The following is a 19,813-nucleotide window of genomic DNA, read 5'->3' on the forward strand; positions in this document are numbered from 1 at the left end:
CCAAGTCTTTCATTCATTGAGCATCTGTTGCAAGACCTGGGTGCTGGAGGTGAGCGTGGATACAGGGCTGAATTCAGCATCTCACCCTTCCTTGAAAGACGCTCGGTCTCTTTGGGAAGAAAATACAGGTGGACATGTACTTCCATTCCATCATAACTGCTCTGGTGGGTGGAGGAGAAGGTACCCCCGGGGCACACAGGATAGCCCTGGAGGGGGTGCCGTTTCTGTGAGAGTCATGTGGGGTCTTAGAGGATACACAGAAGTCGTTCCACAGCAAAGAGGTGGAAGTGCATTGGGGAAGAGGGAATAGACCACGTGAAGACTGGAAAGCATGGAGGAACCTGCAGACTGCAGGGCTGTCAGCAGGGCTGGTGGGTTGGACCCAGAGAGCTGGGGAGCGAGGCTGTCTGGAGAAGACATGGGAGGCAGGAAGTCAGGAGCGCGGCGTGTGAAGAGGCTGTAAAGGCAGGTTCTTGCAAGCCTCTCCGTTTCTGCGGATCAGAGCCCTTGCCCCTCGGTGCACGGGGCCCGTCTCTCCCTGCATCCCAGTTCCAGAGCACAGCGGCAGTGCTAACACTTTCCGAGTTTAATGATTCACTTTTGTTGCAGGAGCCCAGCTTTCGCTGTAATGTTTCAGCCAGCCTTCCAGTGAAACTTTACGATAGTTAAACCCTATCAAGGGCATTGGTTTTATATGAAAAAGATAAATCACTGTTAGAAAAGCAGGAGTCTTACTTTAAAAACAGCCCTTGTTGTTGTTCTTTTAAAACTTAAAAAAAAATAATTTTAGACTTACAGAAGAGTCGTGCACGTAATTCAGAGAGTTCCGAGGTTCCCGTCTGCAAGCTTCCCCGGCATCTTATACAACCCTGATGCGTTTGCCAAGACCAACATGTTAACATCAATGTAACTACATTTGCTAAGCTGTAGACTTTGTTCAGATTTCACCAGTTTTCCCCCTAGTGTCCTTCTCTATTTTAGGATCCAACCCAGGATCGCAGGTTGCATTTAGAGCTCTTGTAATTTTTACTTGTTAATTATTGTTTTTTTTGGGGGGGGGGGGCAGGGAGTGGACTGAATCTTGTCCTGGCCACTTATTCTGAGCTCCTTGTACTGAGGACCGCCCCTGACCTCCAGACCTGGCTGGCAGCCCATGTTAGGGCCCTACAGCCAGGCTCTGGCTGGACACGTTTTGGTTTTCAAGACCCGTCTCGTCGTGCAGCCGCGAGCAGGACCAGCAGGTTTGCCTGCTAATGAGGCTCCACAAACGCGCTCGCTTTATCAGGCGCCAGTGGGGCTGCGTCCTAATGGTTGCAGGTTAGTGATAACAGGTCTCCCGGGCCTTTGCTTTTCTCTTCCCTTTTTTCCCTTCTGGATTTAACCCAGCCAGACCTCTGGGCGGATGTTGACGTTACTGAGAGTCTGGAGTCAGACCTCTCACCACATTCACGTTCCGGCACAGCTTTCCTGGGGTTTATCAGATAATTGAGTGTGTCTTGAGGCAGCAACCGGGAGTTGAAATGGGTTGCATTTAACAAGTGGAACCAGGAGGCTCTTTGCATGCAGATAGAAGTGCACCTGTGGGTGGTTTGGCCTGACCGATGTCCCGCGTCTCCTCTTCCTGCCCCTCCCCTCCCCTCCTTTCTTTCTCATCTCTTTCTGTACTTTTCCCCTGCCTTCCTCCACGTCCCGTCCTCGGCTGCCCTCTTCCTAGCTTTTCCTCCTCTCTACCCCGCCCCGCTTCCTCCTGCCTCTCCCCCCTCCAGTTTTCTCCTCCTTTCTGTGACAGGCCAGTGAAACTGTTGCCACGGAAACAGGAGCCCCAGCAGAAGCTCTGCTCTGCGGTCCGGATGCTTCTAACGATGATGACGCAGATAATGTTGAGTTCTAGAATCAGCTGAGCCCCCGGCCTGTGGCCTCCAGAGCCCCTTCATTTTCCAAAGGCCAAGCTAGTGCCATGGCTCATAAATCTGTTCAGTAGATGGTCATTTTTGATATGGCAATTTCTAAATTTGAGTAATCCACTTTCCCATGGCTCCAGAAGACTAGTTGCAACCCGTGTGAAAAATCCTTGGCTGAATTTACTTAACGGGGGGGGGGGGGGGCGGGGGCGGGGGGCGGCGGAAATCACAGGGGAAAGAGAGGTAGTGGGGGGGGGGGTGGCCAGGTTCCCAGGGTGACTTTTAGGTTCCGCTTGGGAAGCGGGTGCGCCACACTAGTTGCGTTCCTGGCATGGATGGCTGACTGCTCTTCCAGGAGGTTGGGAGAAAGAGAAATGTAGTTGGGGCCTTAAAAAAAAAAGTCTAATACTCAGTTTCACTTGACAAATGTTCATCGAGGACTGGCCAGTTCCAGGACAGGTGCTGCTCCCCTGGAGAAGCCCGTGCTTGAGCAACAGAGTGTGTATGTGTATGTGTGCATGTGCGCACGTGTGCACACACACACCCCGCACATGCTTTACTGCAGAGTCACATGCCCTGCTGTTTGTCATAGCAGTCCAGTGGGTCTGGCTATTGTCACTTCTGTGGAGTGGCGTGTGTGTGTGTGCGTGTGTGCTCGTGTACACACACATGCCTCACTGCAGAGTCACATGCCCTGGTATTTGTCTTAGCAGTCCAGTGGGGCCAGCTGGTGGCAGTTCTGTGGCGTGGCCTGCATGCCCGCACGTTGAGTAGGCTTCGTGGTCTCCCCCCAGCGCCCAGAGGACTCCGTGGAGCTGGTGTTGATAGTGATGGCACTGTCGCTCCGTTCTGTTTGTTCAGGGTCTGACTTAGGCCCAGCTTGTTGGCATTAGCTTGGACTTGGAGTTTTGCCATCCAGCCAATACCAGCTAATAGCCCAGCAGGGGAGACTTAGTTCATGGATTACATTTAAGTTAGTACTTATTCCCAAAGGTAACTTTGCTTAATAAAAACCTTAAGCCTTTATTACTGTGCTTATGGGTATCTTAGCTCCAGGGTGTAAAAATAAGACTTATAAAATCCAAACATTATTTGTGGAAATGCAAAATCATTTTCATTAATAGAGGGTGTGATAAAAAGCAAAAGGCGCTTCCCGTTGGTGCCTAAATGGTCTTGCTGCACTTGGGTCTTTTTATTTTCATAGTCATTTCGAGCTTATTTAAATATCGTCCTTTCAGCAGTGACTTTTAAAGGAAGGGAGCTTTGGTAGTGTGAATAACTTTACAGCAGCCCGCAGTACCTGCAGCCAGTTGCTGTAGCTTAAGTTGATAATGTACCCCACACAGCAGTCGCTAATGGATGATAATCTGGAGTGTTTTTGTTATTGTTGTTTTTATTTTAGAAGAAAGGTTTGAAATTAGCATAGTAAATCTCTGTGGGATCTTTGCAAATAAAAGAATATTCACGTTAAAAACAACTTTCAGGAAAGATGTATGGTAATGAATAAAACATCAGTGAGTGAAAATAAGCGTGTTTAATTATTCAAATAGAAGTAGTAATTTAAACTAATTATTGCTTGCGGATTTCATAATTCAGTTTTTGTCTTGCAATAATATTTCCTCTGGGCCTCCGGGGCGCGTCGGCGGCTGCTCCCGTTCCCGGGGTGGGGGGGAGGTCCCCCTCCCTCCTGTACGCAGCCCCTGCTCCTCCGAGGATCTACGTGGCTTCCTTGGTGGCCTCGGGGTGGGTAGTTAAACAGTACCCCTCCTTGTGCTGCTTAACTAAACACTCCTTGCTTATTACTTTTTCCCGTTGCTTCAGGGGGTCTCAGTCCAGTCCTGCCTGTGAGCCCTAAGTGTCATGGGGGCAAGACCCCTCTCCTTCCTGCAATGTCTTTGCCTTCTCTGCACCACCCCCATAGCCCAAGCCACGTCCCTGTGCCCCCCACTTCCCCACGGGGCAGGTCCTTGCGCTTCTGGGCTGTCCCAAATTCCCTCTGCTGAATGGCCTTCCCTCACCCTCTGCCAGAATTGACCGTTCCTTCCTCCTCATCGCTCTTTACCAGTAGGCTCTTGTGGCCCATTAAAAACAAACAACCGTGGGGACTTCCCTGGCAGTTCAGTGGTCAAGACTCCACACACTTGCACTGTAGCGGGGGTGCGGGTTCCACCCCTGGTCGGGGAAGGGAGAGCCCGCATGCTGTGCCAAAAACAATATTTTTTTTTGTTAGTTTACAAGTTTTTTGTTTCTCTAGCTTTTCATTTTGTTTCTGACTCTAAACGGGTTTGTAGAGAGGAGTTGGAGGGTATGGGAGAGGACAAGGAGCAGGGGGACAGTGACTCACTCGTAACTCGAACTCCGGGCTCTCTTCTCCTTCCTGAGATGCCCTGTGCCCTCTCAGCTCAGCGCATCCTCTGTATTCAGGCACCTGCCATTTCCCCCTGGAATTTGGGGTGTCATCTTAGTACAGACTCCTGGGAGGGGCTCCAGCTCACTCTCCTTGGTGCACCTTCCTGGGGTCTGACTGGCATTAGTCGGCGCTGGGGAAAGAGTAGTTAAGTGTCGGATGGGACTTGTGCTAGAGCGTGTGAGGCTTTTAAACCCGCTGATTCATGGGAGTTCCCTGGTGGTCCAGTGGGAAAGATTCCACGCTCCCACTGCAGAGGGCTGGGCTTCAGTCCCTGGTCAGGGAATTAGATCCCATATGGCGTGACTAGGAGGTCGCATCACCACAACTAAAGAACCCGTGTGCCGAAACTGAGACCCGGCACAGCCAAATAAAGGAAACGAAATAACAGCCCAGTGCTTCCTGCTGCTGCGGTGCACGCCTGCAGTGGCATGAGGCTAAGGAACCTCCGCCTGGTACATGTGTGCTGCCCTGGACAGGTCTTGACGATTCAGGTGATTTATTATTCTGCCTCCAAGAAAGTAAAGGGAGGAAAGCTTTCTCTTTGTAACTTCTTCTTCCCAAGTGCCCTCTGTCAAAAGGTAGTGACATCTGCTCTCCTGACAGATGACAGGCATTATTACCTTGGTATAATCATCCACCATTCCATCTCACGCTGAAAAGCTTTCCACCCATCACGTCAGGAAGGACAGCTTTTACTTAAGACACTCCCCCGCCCCTCACCTTTTCTTTGTTATTACTTTTTTTCCTAAGAAAACAATGCTGTGATCCTACAGGCATGATCTGGGTGAGCGAGCGACTCATTTCTCTGTGCAGTTATCTTTGTGGATGGGCACAGACAGGTGAGCCATGGGCGCGGAGTGCTGTGAGCCGGCTGTGGGGGGCCAGGGGCCCACGTGCGGGCCAGCGTGTACCAGCTGGGACCCTGAGCACGTCAGGCCAGATCTGGCTCTGATTTCGCATTGGGAAAATGGAGGCTTTGACGGCTCTCCAAGGCCTTTTTTAAGCTGGGTGGTGGTGTGATCTGCAGACTAACTTCGGCTAAATGAGAAAACGAGAGGATTATAGGTGTCACCCCAGCTCCTGTGGGCAGAGTTGCTGAAATGCGCTTTCCTGATTCTGAGTAGGTTTTCTCTCCATATGACCTCCCGAGGAATCCACTGAGCAAGCAGGGAAGTTGCTAACACCTTCTGACCCCGTCCCCCCACCACACGCAAATGCCGGGGGACTGGACCCGAGGCAGCAGCGTGGAGCGGGTCCTTCGCTCTCCAGGGAACTGACGGCTGAGTGTCACCGCATTTGTGACCTTTCTCACGAAGCTCGGCCTCCACAGCACAAGGACCCAAAAGATGGTTGTTGGGGTGAATGAAAATGTCTCCTGTGGATTGGATCTCATCTCCCTTGTTTGATTGTAAGCCTCCTCAGGAGGAAGAAACCATTTTCACTCATTGCATTAAAAAACAAACTTATTTTTAAGAGTAGAAATGTTGATTTGGCCAAAAGGTTTTGTTTGGGTTTTCCGTAAGATGGGATGGAAAAACCCAAACGAACTTTTTGGCCAACCCGATACATGAGTTTGGTGTAACATTAAAAAGAAATGGGTGAGCTGTTTTTTTATTTGTATTTTTTTTTTTTAGTTTAAGTAAGGTAAAAAAAAAAGGCAATTAAAAGAAATCAAGGCAGACAAAGGATGTACAGAACAGAACAGGTCTCCTCCTCTTGGCCACTGTGGTCCCAGGTCCACTGCTGTGGGCTGGGGGGGCCACTCCTCACTCGTTTCTAGATCCTGGGGTGCACCTGCAGTCAGTCTGCAGCCCGACTGCAGAAGCAAACGGACGTGGGCTCAGTCGAATTCGAAGGACCCGGCTGCCTTTCCAACCAGAGCACGTGTGACCAGATATTGAGCGAGTGAATCGGAGAGAAAGGCTTCAGAATTGTTGGGACCAGTGGGGCTCCTGGAAGAAGCTGGCCGAGCTGTTCCTTAGCTGTGTTCTCTCTCTCCGGGGCTTCGGGAAGATCATCGGCCTCTCTTCCGTGTCACTCCACCGGCACACTTTTGCACATTCAGTGTGATGGCAGTCATGAGTGATGCCCGGAGCTTGGCACAGCTGTGGTAACTCCTGGTTCCTTCCCTGTGCTTAAAATTCAGGGTGGAGAATGAATATGCACCATTCTGCAACGATAATGTAAAATCAATGTGGAGGTGTGATTCCATTAATAGTTTGCTGATTAACTCAACTTTTTAGGAGCTTATTTGTTGCCCAGAGTGAAGCTGGCTGGAATGAAGTGGAATTAGAACGGCCAGCCTCCCCTTCTAATTGAAACGCACATAAAGTGCTCGGCCCTCAGACTTGCATCGAGATGATTGCAGCGATCAATATTCCAGTTTGCTTGGTTGGCAGCTTCCGGGGAATAGAGTGGATGACGGACCTAGGGAAGCATGAAGTTGATTCCCGTTGGCCTGGTTTCTGGCTTGCCTGAGAAAGTGTCTTGGGGCACTGGGGGCCACGCTGGTGTGGACTTGACCATGGCTTGCATCTCGTACCACAAGAGCTCAAGGGGAGATTGACTTCCGGTGGGAGGACAAGTCTATTTGCTGAGACCCCACCACGTTCCTGGCTCAGTGCATGGCATCACACACATGCTTGCTCCTCCCCAAACCTTGAGATGTTGATGGCACCTCAGGCCCAGCTTGTTAGGGGAGCCCCAGGGCGTGCGCCGGGTGGACTCAGCAAGACGGTGGCAGCATTTGGGAGCGGAGTGAGTTAAGCTCAGACGACAAAGTTTTCAGAAGTCCTTTCAGGGAAAGATCGATGCCAGGCTGAGCCTGCAGTTAACATCTTAATACTACCAGGGAATGTGTGAGAGGTTAGGCAATGATGTATGCACAGCACTCAGACGTTTAATTTGCATTGTGTCCTATATTCCTGAGGAGTCGCTTTCAGATTCTTATTGATGTGTTCACATTTTGGGGGGTAATTGTTCTCCTTTGACATGAATAACCCTCCCCTCCTGTTGACTCTCAGGCCCACATACCTCTCCTGGTCCAGGAGGCAGTGAGGAAGAGCTTTTAATTCAAAGCCCTATTCATCTTCCTAAGTCAGGTGAGATGATGTTAGAAAGTCAGCTTGGCTCAGAGCAGCGAGGCTGGCCTCCTGGGCAGTGGGCGTGGGCAGGGCAGATGGCTGCCTTTCAGCTCCCGACTCCTGCTTCAGGGAGCCCTCGTTGGAAGCCAGTGCATTCCCAGGGCAGCTGCTGCTGGTGGCTGCTTATTACATGCAAATCAGAGAAACCTTTGAGGCCACGTGTACGCTAGGAGCTCTGCTGTGTTCTTCCTAGAGGTTTTGGAGGCAGCTGTCCCCTAAAGATAAAATTACTAAGAGTAGGGACCACAGTCTCACAGTTTGGTGCCCAAACAGGCCCCGATGGCCAGTGTTGCTAGACTGAGTCTGGGTGCCAGAGACTGGAGTGGGGACAGAGGTGTGGCCCACCCCTCCCCTGAGAGCTCATGGTGTCTGGCCAGTGTCCAGACAGTTCTCATCAGGTGGGCTATAGGAGGGGCCCTTGGCTGGTGTAAACCAGGTGTTGGAGCAATGAGGAAGAGGGCCAGTCCTGACGGGGGTGGAGGGGACACTCGGGCTGGTCCTGGGGGTCGGGAGATGATTGGGGTGGGAGAGAAGCAGGGCAGGCTGAGGACCCTGGGGTATAGAGCAGAGGTGCCCACACAGCAGGTGGTGAGGAAGGGTCTGGGGCGGGGAGCTGTGGACAGGGCAGTGACCTGTAGTGGGGGATCAGGGCTTTGTGGGGAATACTGGAGGACCTTGAGTTTTTCACATAAGCACTGGGAGCCTTGGGGGGTTTGTTTACTGCTGCGTGTGGAGTTGAGGGAAGACCCCCTGCAGAGACCCCTTCTGAGACTCCGTGATCAATTAGACCATTAAGATGGAACAGATAGGGGAGGGTTCTGTCAACCCCAACCTCAGATAGCTTTACCCATTCCTTTATTGTAGACTCCCAAGATTTCAGTATAAATGTAATTAAAATTTAGGGGCTTAAAAATGCCTGCATTTACTGAAAACCCACTTATACATATATTGAGTTCCAATATTGCCTGGCCCTGTGTGGTGGCTGTTAGGGATGAAGAAATCCGAGGTGTGGGGAGGTCAAGATCTCTCTGGAAGATTCCACAGAGCCCCCACCCCCAGTGCTGAATCTGCTCCTTCCGGTGCCCACCCCCTTCGCCCCCCGCCCCCAGTCTCTGAAGCCGAAGGCAGCCGGGGTGATGAGTGTTTACGCAGCCTGCACAGGGCTCGGTGACGCAGCAGAGCCGCAGAGCTGCTGGGTGACTCATCAGACCTTTCTAGACACCGTGGTATTTTGCTGCTCTGAAGGGACGAGAGCAATTAGCCGTTAACGCTGGCAGATGACGCTGGAAGAGTACAAAACCTTCCCTGCTTGTCTCCTCTGTGCCTCGGGTGTTTTCTTTTGCTTTTTTTTTTTAAAGCCATGTGAATTATTGTCTTTTTAATAATGTTTGTTTTCTTCTGATTATTAAAATAATGTATGCTTATCGTAGAAAACACATAAATGCATTAAATAGGAAATAAAATGCATGAATTATTTTTCCATTACAGTCTTATTAAGAGCGTTTTGCTTGTGCAAAGGAAATTCAGAGCACTAGAATTATTTTCTTAGAGGGGCCTGTTGAGATAACTCAGATCGTTGGTTTGCAACCTGTGCTTTGGCTGGGTGGGGGGAGCTCCAAGGGCTTCGTGGAAATTTGGGGGGCTCCCTCCAGGGAGGGTGAGCTGGGGGGCTCCAGCACCTTCTCCCCCTGCCCCACCCCATAGCTCTGCATTATCTGTCTCATGACTGGGCTTCCTCACATGGCTGCCTTGGAGCAAATGGCTCTGTGACTTATCAGGCTGGGGGCTCAGTGATCTGGGTCCAGCCTGTCGTTTCACGAGCACGCCGTTTGAGCCCGGGGGGAGATGTGTCTGGCCTAATGGGCCATGGGGGCTTGGGGCTCGTCTCCGTGGTTTGTGACTCCGCACTGCCTTTTAGAATATGAATCACAGATGTTGGCAGGCTTGAATGTCGTTGTCGTAAGCTCTGTCGCCACGCAGAGACCCGCCCCCCCTTAGGAGGCATAGCAAGGGTCTCTGTGGAAGGCAGGGGAGACCTCGGAGCAGCTGGCGCTTGAAAAGATGTAAAGTAAAAGCCCCATCATTGCCGTTAGGCCCACAAAGGAGGAGAAATTGCTTCGGGTGATCCCTGGTTGTATGAATAATGAGAAGAAATTAAGTAAAGGCCGTGTTTCCTGACACTGATGTATTAGAACACGGAGTAACTTTCTACAGGAAATTGGAACAGGGATCCCTTTAAATTGAATTTGAAGCTGTGAATAGCAAGCCTACATTGGCCCTGCGTGTCCTAATGCAAGTGAAGGAAGCCGTTTGCCGGGTAAGAGTTAAGTACTTTAGGGATACAGGTTAATGTTGAGGCCAACATGGCGAAAGTTAATAAATTGCCTCTCCCGTGTATTTGTCTGTGAAGACGCCGAAGAGTAATTTGCTTCCCGCAGAGCCGCGCCAGATTCTCCACTTACTTTATTAGGTTTGTGGCCCAATACATTCGCTTCCTCTCATTGGTTTTGTTGATAATAATTACCCACCCCTTCTTCTATCTCCCCATGGATTGCTTTCGATTTTAATTGTTTGCAAGTAGCCGAAAAAAAGTTTACTATTTTAGAAAAGAAGTGTTTCAATATAAGAAGACTCCAGGTCAGAGCCCTTCTGGGCTTCCAGAAGGAGAGAATTAAAGCTCTGTTTTTCTGAGGATTCTGAGGATGGCAGCCACTGGGATCAGGAAAAGGGCCACCTCCATCACACGTGGGACAACCAACCCCTGGCTTCGGGAGCTCTCTGGGAACTGTTTCTTGGAGTTGGAGATGCCACAGGCCTCCCAGGGGAGACTGGAGGCCACACACGCGGCCTCCACCACGCCGCGCTGCCGAGGCCCAGCTCCTGACCCTGCAGGCCCAGGGGAGACAGCCATTGGTAGAGGTAGCCACTGCCCACCAAGGGCCTGCAGGGGGGCAGACCTCATGCCAGGGCTGCCCTGCCTAGCTCACAGCCTAATAAATTCATTCATTAACAAGGTCATTATATGTAGTGAAGTGCTATTTACTGGGAAATAGAGAAACATGGCCTGTGGGTACGGATGTGAGAGTTGGACCATAAAGAAGGCTGAGAGCTGAAGAACTGATGCTTTTGAGCTGTGGTGCTGGACAAGACTCTTGAGAGTCCCTTGGACAGGAAGGAGATCAAACCAGTCCATCCTAAAGGAAATCAACCCTGAATATTCATTGGAAGGACTGATGCTGAAGCTGAAGCTCCAATTCTTTGGCCACCTGACGTGAAGAGCCAACTCATTGGAAAAGACCCTGTTGCTGGGAAAGATGGAGGGCAGGAGGAGAAGGGGGTGACAGAGAATGAGATGGTTGGATGGACATGAGTTTGAGCAAACCCTGGGAGATAGCGAGGGACAGGGAATCCTGGCGGGCTGCAGTCTACGGGGTCACAAAGAGTTGGATAGGATTGAGCGACTGAACAACAACAAGGGGAGAACCATAAAGAGACGACGTGCAGGCTGAGATTGGAGATGTGAGGGAAGGACCCAGGACTGAGGACCGAGGCGCAGAGCAGGCTATAGGCGTGGAGGGCTGGGCTTGGTGGTGGGGAGGGGGATCGGTGTGGCAGGAAGGGGAACGAGAGGTTGGGTTGGGCCCCAGGTTGTCCTCAGAGAAGTAGGCGTTTCAATTACAGTCAAGTCTGTCAGGGTTCTTAAATGATAGAACACTCTTCATTTTGGAGCACAAAGTTTAAGCAGCTCTTTTGGTATTTTGTCTACCACGTAATTTGTAACCATCTGCCCATCACACACACACACGAGTCCCTGGCAAGTCAGTCAGCGCTCAAGGCATTTATGAAGGCCATGTTACTTTACGCTGGTCCTCAGCTGCAGCTTCTCAGCTTGTGATGCTGGGTGAGCAGTTGCTTGATGCCTCAGTTTCTTCACCTGTAAACAGAGAAAATGGCACAGAGGGTGTCAGTTTCCAACAGCGTTAGTGCCAACACTGACATCGCTCATGTTTCTCTAGGCCAGAGGAAGCCCCTCCGTGGTGCTATTTACTAAGGAGTTCGGGCCAGACAACGTAGTGTGTGTACCCTAACAGCTTGGCACCTGTCAGGCACGCACAAGCTCTCCAGCTTGTTAGAGGAAGCCCGGGCACTGCCATCCTCATTTCCTGTCCCGCATCGAACTTCACGTGTGTGCTCAGCTGCTAACTTGCGTCGGACTCTTGGCAACCCGGTGGACTGTAGCCCACCGGGCTCCTCTGTCCGTGGGATTTTCCAGGCAAGAATACTGGAGTGGGTTGTCATTTCCTTTTCCAAATCTTCATGTGATACTTGCTTTTCATCACAGAACCCCTGAAAACCCAGCTTTACCTAGATATGACATCATGGAATACAGAAAATGCAGAATGATCTAACATTGAAATGGGTATCTATCTCAGCTTGCAGTCTGCATGGTGTTAACAGATAGTACTGTGTTTCTTTTAGAAAGTTAAAATCTCTCTTGACACCGCTGCGAGGTGCCCAGAGGTGCCTTGGTGCGGAGTTTGGGAACTGTAGTGGTACTTACCTCTGGTGGTTTCGTGAAGGTTAAATGAGATGTTTGATACAAATGCTCAAGGCCGTTCCCTGTCCTCAGGGCTTAGTAACCACTGGGCTCCCTGCTTGGACACGTGTAGAAACGCCTCTGTCTCTATAGTGGGGAAGCCACTGATGTTGAGGATGCCTAGGAAAAAGGAATGGCAGTAGAAGAATACAGTATTTCTAAATATGCATGTGTGTTAAATTAAAGATAAATACAGATGTTTGATCATTTCCCCAATATCTCTACAAGTCTGTATGTTCACGATGGCCTCTAACCTTTTTGTTTTGCTTTTAGTCTTCTCCCTGGGAAACGAGGGAGGTCCCGCTGGTTTGCCTTAGATCTGGAATGTTAGCAGCTGGGAGAGTGGCTTGAGTTGAGGCTGGCGATTCAGGAAGGGGCCAGATTATGGGGGGCCTCCAAGGACCTGATGGGGCCTTAGGATTTTATTCATAATGAAGTTGAAAGGTTTTAAGTTGAAAAAAAAAATAAATTCATTTTCAGTTCAGTTCAGTTCAGTCGCTCAGTTGTGTCCGACTCTTTGCGACCCCATGAATCACAGGGTGCAATTTACATGTCGTGAAGCACACCCATTTTAAGTGTGCCGTTGGGTGAGTTTTGACAAGTTTGTGCCTCCAATCAACCACCCTCCCCCACCATCAAGATACAGAAGGCCTCCACCACCCAGAAAGTTCCAAGTGTCCTTTATCAGTCCACCTTTTCCTTCCAACCCCAGCCCCAGGCAACCACTGATCTGCTTTGTCATTATAGACTAGTTTTGCCTGTTCTAGAATTTCTCATAAATGGAATTATGCAGCATGTAATCTCTGTGTCTGGCTTCTCTCAACGTACTGTTTTTGAAGTTCGTCCACGTTGCTATGTGTTGTCAGTAGCACCTTCCTTTTTATTGCTGAGTAGTATTCCAAGACATGAATATGCACAGTGTCTTTATCTTGTTCTTCTGTTGAGGGACATTTGGTTTGTTTCCAGCCTGGAGCTGTTAAGAGATCGTACTTTTATGAACGTTCGTGTGTGGTGATTTGTTCTCATGACTCTGAAGTAAATATCTAGGGGTGGAACCTTGGGTTTTATGGTCATTGTGTGTCCAGCTGTGTAGGAAAACTGACTGTGTTGAGCAGGGGTGTGACCGGGTACCTGTGGGCATCTCTCGGGCCTGGCCCGTGCCCACACCAGCCGAGCCAGGGGCGCCTTAGCAGGACACTTAGCACCCTGGGGGCTTTAAGGTCCTCAGTCTCCCGTCACCCAGCGAGTTGGGGAGGCAGAGGACCTCAGGTCCGCGGAGATGGAGCCAGATTTGGAGCCAGGCTCTTTCCTACCCACCTGGATGAGCGGCTCCTGTGCTGCGGCTCCTGCAGGCCCGAGCCCCGGCCCTGCCCCCTCCCCGGGCGGCGGCGAGCATCTCGCTCCCGCCGCGGGGAGCGCCGTGAAGTCCCTCGGCTCGCCGGCAGGGGCGCTAGAGACCGAGCCTCGCGCCGGCCGCCCTGCCGGGCCAGGCAGGAGCGCGAGCCTTACCTTGAGGCTGCCGCGTCTGTCTGAGCGGCAGACAGCGAGCCGCCGTCGCTTTTTCCACCTGACATCCCCCCGGCCGCCGCAGGAGTGACCCTGAGCTGTTTCCTGGCCCCTGCTGTCCACCTTCCGTTATCCCTGTCACGGTGACCTTCTCCCACGCCGGGCCGGGACACTTAAACTCCGCGCGTGTTACTTTTAGGTTGGCACGAAAGTCATCACTGACCTCCTCACTGCCCGTGAGTTTGCGCATTATGCACACGGGGACAGCTCTGCACTCACTTTGCCACTTCGCTGCATCTATTAAAAAGGACAGCTTTGAGCAACGGTGCCATCGTCTGAGCCACGAGCGTCAAGGGCAGGCATGTGCCGAGGCGGGGTGGGGGGGTGTTCCTGGACAGCCCTGGGGTCACCACACTGCCCGGGGAGCGGTCCCCACGCCCACAGCTCTGGTGAATGCCATCCCCTAGCCCCTGTTTCTCGCGTGCGACGCCGGCCCTGGAAGGCTGAGCTGCAGGATAGCTGTGTTCCCCTCTCCATGGGGGTGCCCTCTCTGACCTCCCGGGGCCTCGCCTCTCGCCTGCTTCTCCCCGCCGTCTGCCCTGTAATGTGTTCGCCTTCTCAGGGAGCCTTCAAATGAAACAGTCTTTAGAATTGTCGAAAGCTCTGTTGGAAAACAGAAAAGGCTATTTCATGGGAAGATGATGACCTTATTAACTATAATTAGGCAATTCACAGAGGTTTCCAATATAGTCCAGCATCTTGCCTTGTTGAAATGGGGGGGAGAATTCTATGGCAATGTCTTTGGGGCTGTAATAGTCTTTAACACATTAACAGTTTTAATTTCTTTGAGAAGGTTTTGCAGCCTGGTGTTTTCATTTAGCAAGCCGAGGTAGAGTTTTACAGTCATCCACATGAATATAATAATTATAATTGTGAGCACGTCATTTCAGACCCTGACATCGAGTGTTTTTTTTTTTTTTTAAATAGCTGAAGGAGATCTCAGGTAAAGAGGTGAAGACCCCCATCTAATTTGGCATGCCAAGGCAAACCGGGTCACGTCTGAGGACGAGGCCTTGTGTCTGGAGCCAGGGAGGTCAACGCTCAGAAATTCTTCCTGCACTCAGTTCTCAGGGAACGTGCACGTCTGAAGTTAGGGGGAAACTTTCTTTGCTGAAGAATTTCAAGTACACGAGCCTTTGCCCTGAACTTCCTCCTGGGCTCTTCATATCAGATGGCCCTGTGCCCTGGGGTTCTGTGAGGATGTCCCTGGGCAGGGGGGCAGCACCCACCGAGTTCCACGAGAGCCTCCCTCACCTGGCTCTGTCATCTGGACCTCTGATGGCCCCTGGTGGCCCGGGGCTGCCACCTTCTGGGCCAGCCGGCTGTTCCTACCTCCACACCCTCCCCTCCGCCCCTGTGCACCCCACTTAACGGCGTCAGGCCCTGGCCATTCCCCTTCTCACCTCCTTCTGCTGCCTTGGCCGTCACTGCCCACAGCAGATAACCTGAGTTTTGTGTTTTCCCTTTCCCCTGTGAACAGATTCTGCTGCAGTTCTGTAGGCATTATTCATATATCAATTTGGATCCTGTTCCTAAAGCTTAATGTCTCTCCCTATTTTTATAGCCTTCAAAACAGTCATCCTCTTTCATGTTGTTGTACCACGACTTACTAGATTGTGTCCCTGTTGCTGAGCATTGGGGTTTGTTCCAGTGGGTTTTTATTGTTTTTTTATAGGCGCGGCTGCAGTGATCATCTTTGTGTGCATAATATTTAGCTTCTGTGTAGTTATTTCCTTAGGCTTGATTCCTAGGGCTGGCATTACTAGCCAAGACTCAGATCAACTTAGAGAAAAACATAAACGTTTTCCTATGATGGTAATGTGTCGTGTGTGTGTGTGTGAGTCACTCAGTCGTGTCCGACTCTTTGCAACCCCACGAACTATAGCCCACCAGGCTCCTCTGTCCATGGGATTCTCCAGGCAAACATACTGAAGTGGGTTGCCATTCTCTTCTCCAGGGGATCTTCCTGACCCAGGGATTGAACCCGGGTCTCCTGTGTTGCAAGCAGATTCTTTACCATCCGAGCCAAATTTGGAAAATAGGAAAAGGGAAGAAAAGGAAAATAAAGATGACCGGCCATCCCCTTACTTGGAGTTCGCACCGTGTCAACTAGGAGCGCCCTGGACTTCAAGTCACAGGAAGCCCCCTGGTGAAGATGTGTGACTCGGGACAGGGTGTTCGAGGGGGGTCCCCGGCTGGTTCCCTGGAGACGCCCCCTGCTCTCTTCTGCCCTCGGTCCTCGGTGGCCTGGCCTCCGTCCACACCCCCGTCCCTCATCCTCCGCTCAGTTTTCCCACGTGGCAGCTTCCTGCGGGCCTGGCTGCAGCCTTGCCCGCCGCTTCCCCTGGAGGGGCCTTTGATTTCCGCCCGCTTCTGCTCCACAGACCGTCTCCTGTGTTTGGGCTGTTATTATAACGAGACGTTTGCTGCTGTTTCCTGCATGTCTCGCCTTTGCGGCTGCCTGTGTGTTGGTGGCATACCGTTTGGCCACAGCTGAAATCTTCACAGTGTCCAGGCGGAGGAGGGGGCGCCGAGCGCCTCAGGCCTGGGGAAGGGCTCGTCTTCCTGTTTGGTGGGCTGGTCTTGCATCCCGTGTTTCGAGGCCTGCTGGGTCCCTTGGGGGAGCAGGTCTCCTTTGCTCTCTGCTTGGCTCCCAAGCACCAGGGGCAGGCTGCACGCCTTCTGGGGCCTGTTGGTTCCTCCGGTTGATCCGGCAAAGGGGAGTCTGTTGAGCACCCGCTGTGTGCAGTGGGTGATCTCGAGCACAGGCCTTGCCTCAGGGAGCTCCCGGGAGAGGGGAGGAATCAGGCAGAGAGGCCATCACCCGGTTATCACCAGGTAAGCCAGGCCAAGCATAGAAATGAGCAGTTTGTGACCCATTCCACCCTCCAGAAAATTAAAGATAATAAAAGATCCCAATGGACCGCCCCCCCACCCCCAACCAGGTTTAACTGTTACTGACATTTTACCGTGTTTGTGTTGGGTCCCTCTTTTTATTTTGTAAAGAGTGAATTATTACTGAGGGCTTCCCTGTGGTTCAGTGATAAAGAATCTGTCTGCCAATGCAAGAGGCACAGGTTCGATCCCTGGGTCAGGAAGATCCCATGGAGAAGGAAATGGCAACCCACTGCAGTATTCTTGCCTGGGAGATCCCATGGACAGAGGAGCCTGGAGGCTACAGCAAAGAGTCAGACACAACTGAGTGACTAAACAACAATAACAAAAATCACTGACGTAGCCGGAGCCCTGCCTCCCTCTCCAGCCTTACTACACGTGCTTGTCTGTAAGCAGTATGGAGTATCAGCTTTGTGCTTTAAAAACTTAGAGAACTATGACCACACTCTTGATCCTTTTGTGATTTGTGAAGCATTAAATGTGATGTTTTTGCAGTTTTTCCATACACACGCACACACAGAGAGACGCACACACGCACATCTGTGTGTTTCTCTAGATTATTCCCTTTTAACTGCTGTGTCGTATTCCACCAGGTGGAATAAACTAGAGTTTGTTTTTTCATTTTCCCTACCCATGGAAAGTTTTCACTTTTTATCTCTCGGCAAATAGTATTTCAGTGAACCTGTTTCAGTTGTCCACTCCCGTGTAACAAAGCACCTCCAAACTTAGTAGCCTTAAAACAGTCACATTCATTTTGCTTATGAATCTGTACTTTGGGCCAGGCTCACTAGGGAGAGCTCCTCTCTCCTCTGCTGGGCATCGTGTGGGATGATGCCCTCTGAGAGCTGTTCACTCGTGCGCCCGAGGGTGACCCCTGGCTGCCCTGGTGGGCCCCTGATGTACCGTCCCCTGGAGCACCACGCGTGACCACCCCAGGTGGTCTTGGCTTCCTCGCAACGTGGCATCTGGGTCTGTGCGTGAAAGAGCCAGGCCAGAACTGGGTGGCTTTTATGACTTTGCCTCGGAAATCAGACAGTTTGCTGTCTGCTGTTTGCTGCCTTCTGTTCACCAGAAGCGAGTCACCAGGACTGGCTCCTGTTCAGGGGGATCAGGCTCCCTCTTTTATGGGGCATCCCAGATAGCTCAGATGGTACAGAATTTGCGTGCAATGCAGGAGTGAAAGAAAGTGAAAGTGAAGTTGCTTCAGTCGTGTCCAACTCTTTGGGCCTCCATGGGCTGTAGCCCTCCAGGCTTCTCCATCCACGGGATTTCCCAGGCAAGAATACTGGAGTAGGTTGCCATTTCCTTCTCCAGGGGATCTTTCCGACCCAGGAATCGAACCCGGGTCTCCCACACTGTGGGCACACTCTTTACCTTCTGGGCACAGGGAAGCTGGTGCAATGTAGGAGACCCAAGTTCAATACCTGGGTTGGGAAGATCCCCCTAGAGAAGGAAATGGCAACCCACTCCAGTATTCTTGCCTGGGAAATCCCATGGACAGAGGAGCCTGATGGGCTACAGTCCATGGGGTCGCAAAGAGCTGGACATGACTGAGCAACTAACACTTTCACTTTTAATGGGACAAATGTCCCAGTGTTTAGAGCTGTTTTAAAACCAACGGCCTTAGCTGTTCTTCCTGTGCACCCCTGGGTGAGGTTCTTGGGCCCCTCCTGGTGGACTGACACTCCTTGGCATGCGTTCCCTTTAAGCCACCCCGATGTTGCCGGTCTGCTGACCTGGGTGTTTGTTCTCCTGACACCACCACAGTACTTGAGAATTCCATTTCTTCACACCCTCTCCAGCCCTTGGTGCTGGGGATTTTGATTCTTGCCCCTCTGGTGGGTGTGAAATAGGATCTGGTGGTTTTAATCTGCCTGTTCAGGGGTGAGGCCGAGCCCCACGCTGCCCCCTGGGGAGTGTCGTATTCCGCTCCCCAGCTGGTTGCCCTAAAGAAGACAGAAACGCCAAAGTGTTATTTTTTTTGGCTTATGATGTCAGTTTTTCAAAAGGGAAGTGGTGAGTATCCCACAGAGTTTATTGCAAACTATTATGAAGACCTTGGAGTTATTATTGGTATGACTCACTTATGAAAAAAATATGATTTCAGTAACTGCAGGCTGTATTTGTAATGTGATGGATTTTCATTTAATCTCTCACCTCTCTATAATTTGCCCAATTTAAAAATGCCCCGAAGCTTGCTTTCTCCTTGTCTGGGAGTCCTGTTCTTGCTATGTGTTATCACAATAATAGTAATAAGAAATGATGCCAGTACGTGTCTGTCTTCGAGTCTTGCTGTCTCCTCGGTCATTTAATTACTTCTGGTACTGTTTCCCCCCGCCACCCTCGTCTCCTGCTAGAACAGAGTGTGGGGGAAGCTTCCGGGGAGAAGGCCTCCCGGGACTGGGCGCTGTCAGAGTCGGCAGGCCCCAGGTTAGGAGGCTTACCGGGACCCCCGGGCTGGGTTGGAAGACTCACTGGGACCCCCAGGCTGGGTTGGGGTCCTCCCCAGGCTGCCTGGTACCCCACCCCTCAATCATGCCTTGCTTAAAGGCTCTGTGAGGTTGCAGAAGGCATCTGTCACCTCCAGAAAGCCTGACACCTGGGAGCATTCAGCAGCTACTCACGGAACCAAGTAATTCCGAATGTTCAATTATTGTAATGATCAATCCAACCTACCGGCTTCTCTCAAGAACGTCTGGAAAAACAGCCACGTCTGAATCACAGGTTTTAAAATGAATTCCTAAGCCTTCCTTGAAAAGCAAACTTTTGGCTACTTTTTAATTTGATCAAGTTCTGGCTAAACACTCTGTCAGCGGCTTGCCAGGGAACGTGGTCTTCCCCATCTCTGTCCTGAGGGACTCTCCATTGCTTTTTATCTGTGTTCAGAACCAGAGCCTCTGTGTTGGACTCGAGACCTCGCCTGTGTGCCGAGAGCCTCTCAGGTCCCCTGCAGACGCAGCCTCTGCGTCCACAACAGGGCCCCTGCTGAATGGCGCACGCCGCTGCCCGAAGCGTCTAGATGGGGTGCCCGCAGCGTGTCCTCCCACGTCACTGGTGCCTTGTCATCCAGATCCTGCGGCGGGGGCATGGGTCACCACAGGAAACACCGGGGGGCTCCTGTCCTGGCCCAGCACCACGCTGGTCCTAGGGAGGTCACTGATGGGTGTCATTTCCCAGAACAGGGCGGCCAGCCCGGACTGTCAATGCCAGTCTCCCTGGGCTCGCCCTGTACTGACCAAGTGTGTGTGTGTGTGTGTGTGTGTGTGTGTGTGTGTGTAGATGAAGAATCCATTATCTGTTT

At 51.4% G+C, this 19,813-nt stretch overlaps 1 protein-coding gene and 1 long non-coding RNA gene across 5 annotated transcripts in view; one reads left to right on the top strand and one right to left on the bottom strand.

Annotated features, from left to right (window-relative positions):
• The window catches only part of WDR25 (WD repeat domain 25), a 145,662-nt gene that overhangs the window by 23,739 nt on the left and 102,110 nt on the right, over nucleotides 1-19,813 (top strand). The gene's annotated exons all lie outside the window — the stretch shown is intronic.
• Nucleotides 10,865-13,367, bottom strand: LOC113880027. The gene is made up of 3 exons (XR_003507568.1): nucleotides 12,880-13,367; nucleotides 12,016-12,171; nucleotides 10,865-11,388 (listed from the first exon to the last, which is right to left on the bottom strand). It is a non-coding gene; the product is annotated as an uncharacterized LOC113880027 (long non-coding RNA).

This window comes from Bos indicus x Bos taurus, chromosome 21 (genome assembly GCF_003369695.1).
Source record: "Bos indicus x Bos taurus breed Angus x Brahman F1 hybrid chromosome 21, Bos_hybrid_MaternalHap_v2.0, whole genome shotgun sequence".
NCBI classification, from domain to species: Eukaryota; Metazoa; Chordata; class Mammalia; order Artiodactyla; family Bovidae; genus Bos; species Bos indicus x Bos taurus.